Raw genomic sequence first — 7,053 nt, 5'->3', positions numbered from 1 at the left:
TAACACCCAACATGAAGGAGAACATACACTCATAGCTATTGAAAAATCAAATGTGTATCGTATGATTAATTAAAATTTGACATTTTCATCATGTGTTTGAAAAACGTATAATATTTAAACAGATAAGTTATAAGGCATGTGATAAAAAACAAACGGTCTATGATACCTACAATATGTAAGCAAATGACACATGACATTTTAACAATTAATTTCTAATGCATATGCGCGCAATATGTTATTAGATGTTCTATGAAGCAAATAACATAAAGACAATTCACTACAAAAACCGGATCAAATTGCAGGAGTTAATTTTATGATTTGTGGGGGTTTTACGGATCAAATTACGGGAGTTAATTTTACGATTTGCGGGGGTTTTATATAATTACGGCGGTTCCCAAAACCCCCAGAATACGAACCTTCACAAACAATTTGCGACGATTGTTTTTCGACCCCCATAATTAATTTGTGATGGTTATTTTGCGACGGTTACGACCCCCGTAATTAATTTGCGGCGGTTATTGACCCTCGTTATTCTTAATTTAATTCTTTTTATAATAAATTTATATTTAAAACTTGCGGGGTTTAAAATCTCCGCAATAGTTTTATTTTTTTAATAAAAAATTGTAGGGTCCATCAATTTTCAATAACTAATTATAGATTGTAATTTTAGCTCAAATTTAATTGTTCCTTTAGGCATAACCTACAATCCAATATTTGTTCAATTCATATATCACATATATCATTAATACAACAGAGTAATTAAACATTGTAATTGACAAGCATATCAAAAATACATTGAACATTAAACTTCAAAATTAAATTTTCAACATTAACATCTTCAAACTCCAAATTTTCAACATTAAGTAGTATCTTCAAACTTCAAAATCAAATTTAAACACAAAACCTTCAATATTCTAAACTCCAACCACACAATTACATAATCATAATTGAATATCCAAGACAATTTGCAACAAAATCAACAACTGTCATCAGAATCACTATCATCACATGATCTCCTTGTATTCATGAGAGAAATGGGTCCATTAGCCGCATCACTTGGCTACATAAAAATGCAAAGTATAAAAATCAATTAGATAAACTTTCAATCCTTATTATAAAATATTTATATTTGTGTACAACTAAAAACATGAACAAAGGGAAATTAAATGTGAACAAGTTATTTGTTGTGTGCATGCTGGTGGTGACATTAGCAGTAGATACATGCTGGACTTTCTTTTATATTTCGGCAGTATCATCTTCAAACTTCAAAGGAATAACTAGCTGTACTAATAGGCAGAAGAGACATAAAACTAGCTGTACAAATAAACAAGGAATAACTAACCAAAGATCACAACAAAATCACTTAAAAAGAAAAATGGTCAAACACTAGCAAAATAAAGACTATAGTTTTAAGTTTAGATAACTAGCCAGTCAATTTGCTCTCCTAAGAATAGAGGCCTTTTGAGCTGGGGAAACTTTAATGAGTCAAATAATCACATGGTTTACTATAAACTGACCAGTAAAAAATAACCAGTAAATACTTACTTTTTTTTTAAGCTCAGAATCTATTGTCTGTAGAACACTAAAATACTACACACTGATTATTAGAAGATGCAAACATTCAACAGTAAGTAGAAGCAGAGAAAGAAAATCAAAGCTCTAACGCTAACCCGAAACACACCAGTGGTAGATCTAAGACTGAAAAAAATGTGTTCGAGGTTTCAGAGAGGAGATACAGTTATTAGTTCTAGATAAACTACTATATCTCATTGCAAATCATTCTTGGTTTTTCACCATTCAGTTGCTTTTCCTTAACGTCTGCTGCCATTGTTGGTTTCGATGAGATAACGTAACTTGGAATCCACATCGTCCCCGAATATGCTATAAGCCCCTATTACTCGTGCGTAGCTAAATCTACGCACGAGTGACCCTCTGAACTATGTGTGACATGGACTACGTGTGACCCTCTGAACTGAACTTTCCTCATTTTCCTCTTCCATGACTCCTAAAGCATCAAATTCCCTTGTCAAGTCCTCACTGCCAAAACCACCATCTCTCTTCTCATTGTCAATAATCTTTTCCTCACTGGTGCTATGTTAGCTACCCAAAATTTCTAACGATTCATCATCACCTTTATATTGAGCCAGGGGTCTATCGGAAACAGCCTCTCTACTTCTTCAGAAGTAGCGGTATGGATTGCATACATTTTACGCTCCCCAGACCCCACTTTGTGGGAATACACTGGATTTGTTGTTGTTATATTAGATCTTAGGTGCATTCTTATAAAGTTCTGTTTCAGAAGCTCTTTTGACATTTAATATGCCTACTTTCTAGAACGAGACACCCATTAAAGCCCCCAACTAATGCTTTATATTTCATAAGCACATCATATCTGTAGTTTCTGACTTTAAAACAATACCACATGTAGCGGCCGAATATTTTGAAAATTTTGCACCCGGTACAGAAACCATCAGTTTCCAAGGAAACAAAATTAGCAACAACAAGACTTTCTGCTCGGATAAGGTCTTAGATACAATAAATGAGGACCAATTAACCCAAAAAAATTTTGAGCTTGAAATAAAATGTGGCTAAGAAGCAATTTCCCATTGCTATCTTCTTTCATTTACCTAAATAAGGTCCAATAATCTCCTTTTACTTTATGTAAAGTAGACAGCTATCTTGGTGGAACATCTAAGAACCGACATTTTGACTTGTGAAAAGTTGAAGGTCCAACAGAATTTTTTATCCTAACCAATACAATTTCTCCTAGTTGTACTAGCCGCCGTACAAGGACAACTCAAGAATAGACTTGCACGTACCTTACAAGTTTGGCGTGCATTTTCAATAACCGCCCGCAGCTTTACCTCTGACAAAAGAGTGCTGCAGGACTTCCTGGTGGTGCTATCTTCTTCTCATTTAGTTTTGAGACTGCAACCGAGTCAAAATTTTGAAAGACTTCTCTGCATAACAAATAGTTCAACCAGATATGAAATGATAACCCGTTTTCTGATACTCCAGAGCATTGGTGCTGAGCTTAATGTACCTAAACATATGTCTTTTACTGAGAATTGTTGGCCATGAGAGTTCAGCTGATGCAGCGCATAGACTGAGAAGTTCAAAGAGCTTCCTGAAAATAGAAGTAACACAAACTAAGAAGACCATCACATTTAATTGCATTATTTATTGCAACCGGCAAAAGTTATGTTGCTCGGACTCTTCAATATTGTTGCCACACCCGAATCAGATTCTCTAAGATCCGCTACTTCTGGAGTATCTGACACGCACCCATCGATATTTTGAGCAATGCGAGCAACATAGCGCAAAAGAAAAAGAAAATATAACGTAGGGAGTTACGTACTTGTCATCATGGACTGGAACTCCCTATTCCTCGTCATGAAAAGCAGCATACGATGTATTTTTGGCAAAATGAAACCGATTATCAGAGGAAACTGATAAGAATGCAATATCTACACGCACCCATGGATATTTTGAAGAGTCTAAGCAACTTAGCCCAAAAGTAAAGGCCCAAATACAAAGATCACCTCCAGTAGTCAAAATTGATTTTAGAATCAACAGCAAGAAGAACCAACTGGTAGAAGCTAGCTCGGGTTTATTACATGTAATAGATATATGACACAAAGCCAAATAAGACGCCAAGAGATTATAACTGCACTCCATAACTAAGAACTAGGTGAATTCAGAGGACATGCTTATAAAGATACTCGTCACATTTTTTTAACAGTTATATGAAGATACTAATCACAATGTCTAACAAGAACACAAAAAGCTCAACCATGATCTTGATATTAACCACGAAAGACAAAATATCCATAAAAGTAAAAATCCATGATCTTATAAAGTAAAAATGTTGAAGGAGGCAATAAGGGATTAGAGTATTAACAAAAACTGCTTCATGGAGCAGTTGAAAGAGCTTGAAGAGCATATTTGCTTATGTTTCGTTACTATAACTGAATCGTGTGGCTGAGATGAGTCCTATTCATTATTTGTACAGGGCAGTTGCAACTGATTTAGGCATTGTGAAATCTCATATATTCCTAAGTCCTAACTAATTTCCCCTCTTCCTCTTTTCTTCTTTTCTCTCCAAACCTGCTTCCTCTAACCATCCATTGACGCTCAACTTACCAGTTAGCATATAATTATTTAGTCAATATCCATTGCAATCGTTGAATGGAATTGTACTAATTACTTTTGAGCCAATAAAAAATCCAAAAAAATGTAATTAATTATGTTATATATGTGTTTCACAAAAAAAATTCATCAGATTTATATGTAGGAAATCACAATGTCAAGGGTGATAGGAAGAGAGGAACCTGTTCCACCATGGTTGAGGGTTAGGAAGGGAGCTGAGAGTGAATTATTTTATTTTTTTTTTGGGGGGGGGGGGGGGGGGGGAATAAGAGAGAGATGGCTCCATTGGTTTTGGCTTTTGGGAAAATAAAAATAAAACGAGGGAAAATGTTTTTCTTTCCAGTAAAAAGGAGGCGCTATTTATATTACGGTAATTGAATCAGATAATGCTGAACTCTTTCAAAATATTTATCCACTGCAATCATTGAATGGAATTGTACAATTAATTTGTGAAACATATATATAACATGTGGATCGACTCTTTATAAAACATATAGCATATAAGCAGAGTCCTTACAAAATGTATAATATATAAACAAATGGTACATGTAGCATGTAGTGTATGGAAAAATGACCTTGAATATACTTATCATATAGACCATAATCAATATAACTCAGGCTATAAGTAATGGATCTACAATATAAATAAACATGTGGATAATTTAACCCTTAAAAGGGTCGAAGACTTATAGAGTAGTAAGCTTACAGAGATGAACAACACGTAAATAATTAGGCTTTGAGACTTGTGTACAAATAACTCTATAAGCAAATAAGCTTTAACATATTTATATATAGATTCATAATAGTGTAATCTTATGCCATCCCTTACTTAAGTAATCCAATAAGTTCATTAATATGTCTTATGACATTCTTAGCACTCTTCTCTTCTTTTTTTTTTTCAGATGAGATAAAAAATTCTGGGTACCAAAACTTACTTTAATGCTAGCACTAGTTTTTGTAACATGACACCTCTTGCTACTTAGATCAGAGAATCATCCCTCTAGAAGTTCTACTCTATGTGCATACTTTGAGTGATTCCAATGACATTATTCTACACCTTAATTGTAACAATTGTCTTATTACCAGTAGTCTATCAATACTAAGTCTTCTTCTACTTCACAAACATCTTATACACCTAGCTCATGTCTAACTCCTCAAAATCCCTCTACTCAACCTTATTTGATCGCATACTAGTCTTTTTCCTTCAACTAGATATACATCACAATTGGACACATCCTTACCTATATAATATATTATTAAAACACTTATCCCCGAGCTTCCTATTCATAGGAGGACTCATACAGGTCATTGCCTAATAGAGATAATCAAGTGCACCATTATATGGAAATCATCTTATATACTTACCTAGGGTGAAGTCTTATAAATTGCCTAGCCCATGTTGGCCAACAGAGAATACATATGATTAATGCTGGTGGGACATATTTATCTGGCCGTCCAAACTACTGTCATATCTTCAGCTTACAAGGAGTTTATTCGGTCGCTTCAATTTATAACGTATACCTTATATTAAAGCTTGTAAGTACATCACCAAAGAATAATAATAATACTAATATAGAACATCCTTCATTGTAACACCCGTATTCAAGTACGTGTATTGGCGTATTCAAGTACGTGTATTGGTCTTATTTATATGGAATTTATTTTATTTTATTTTATTTATATCGGAATTTGCCCGTCGATGGTTCCATACGAAGGTTATTGAATAAGCTTTCCTACGATATAAAGATTTCCAATAACGGATAGGTTTCGGATATAATCGAGCACGTTCAAAACTATAAAACGGTGGCCGGGATATTTGGGAATAGTAAATGTGCAGGAAAATTTCCTGCACACAAACTACTGAGGCCAGCCAATTTTTTGGGTCAACTTTGAACGATCATAACACCCTTAATATAATAAACTGGGAGAGCTGCGACCTATGAAAAGAAAGATCTTTGAGTATTCTTTCCAATGCAATTGGTTTCATCCAAATCCAACGTCTGAGTAAGGAGTTATACTCGTTTTACTTCAGCCTCTCAAAACAGATTTTTAGGGTCAACTTCAAACGATCATAACTCCTTGTACAGGACGAACTGGGTGGCCTACTTTATATGAAATAAATCCCTTTGAATTATCTTTCCAACGATACCAATTTCACCCAAATCCGATATCGGAGCAAAGAGTTATGGTCGATCTACTTTAGCTTATCAAAACAGTCCATCAAAGGACAGATTTGACATTATTTAAATTTTAAAGACACTTTGGTCATTCCCTATGATATTATGGAAGGGAATATGTGTACATATACATATATATGAGTTTAAAAACTTATTTTCATCATCAATCATTGAGAAAGAACAAACCCTAGCCAAATTTGACCTTTAAATTACTTTTGATTCAACCGTAGAAATTCCAAAGTAATCCGATAACTGCGTTTGTCATCTCGAGAGCTTCGAACGACACCTATTATTTGTGCAAACAGGATTGCATAATCAAGAGGTGAATTCTAAGGTATGAATATTGTTTGCCTTTGTTCTCTTCCATATGTATATGTGTGATAGAGGATTATATGTATTGGTTGTTATTGAAAGGTGATGGAAATAGGGTTATGGACTATTTTGCATGGTTTGGTTGTATTGAATTGTGGAAGGTGGATATGTTAATTGGGTTATGGAAGGTGGATATGGTAATTGATTTATGGAAGGTGGATATGGTGATATACTATTGAATTGATGATTATATATGTCTATGGCTCAATTTGATTTAATGGATTGGTTGGAAGGATAAATGAATCCAAACTTGATATTGGAGGATGTTGTATGAATATGCATGGCATGTGAATGTAATTGGAGTATAAGAAGGTTAAAGTGACACCCTTTATGGTGTAATTAAGGCTTACTACTT

At 34.3% G+C, this 7,053-nt stretch overlaps 1 long non-coding RNA gene across 3 annotated transcripts; it reads right to left on the bottom strand.

Moving 5' to 3' along the window:
• Positions 1–779: 779 nt before the first annotated feature.
• LOC107842215 lies at positions 780–4,446 on the bottom strand. 3 transcript variants are annotated; one of them, XR_007044423.1, is made up of 5 exons: positions 4,332–4,352; positions 3,359–3,381; positions 3,044–3,274; positions 2,820–2,960; positions 780–1,060 (listed from the first exon to the last, which is right to left on the bottom strand). It is a non-coding gene; the product is annotated as an uncharacterized LOC107842215 (long non-coding RNA). The 3 variants fall into 3 exon arrangements; XR_001665668.2 differs by lacking the exon at positions 3,359–3,381 and having other exon boundaries at positions 3,044–3,127; positions 4,332–4,446; XR_007044422.1 differs by lacking the exon at positions 4,332–4,352 and having other exon boundaries at positions 3,359–4,316.
• Between the last annotated feature and the right edge of the window lie 2,607 nt (positions 4,447–7,053).

This window comes from Capsicum annuum, chromosome 9 (genome assembly GCF_002878395.1).
Source record: "Capsicum annuum cultivar UCD-10X-F1 chromosome 9, UCD10Xv1.1, whole genome shotgun sequence".
Taxonomy (NCBI): Eukaryota; Viridiplantae; Streptophyta; class Magnoliopsida; order Solanales; family Solanaceae; genus Capsicum; species Capsicum annuum.
This window is presented reverse-complemented; position numbering and strand designations above follow the sequence as displayed.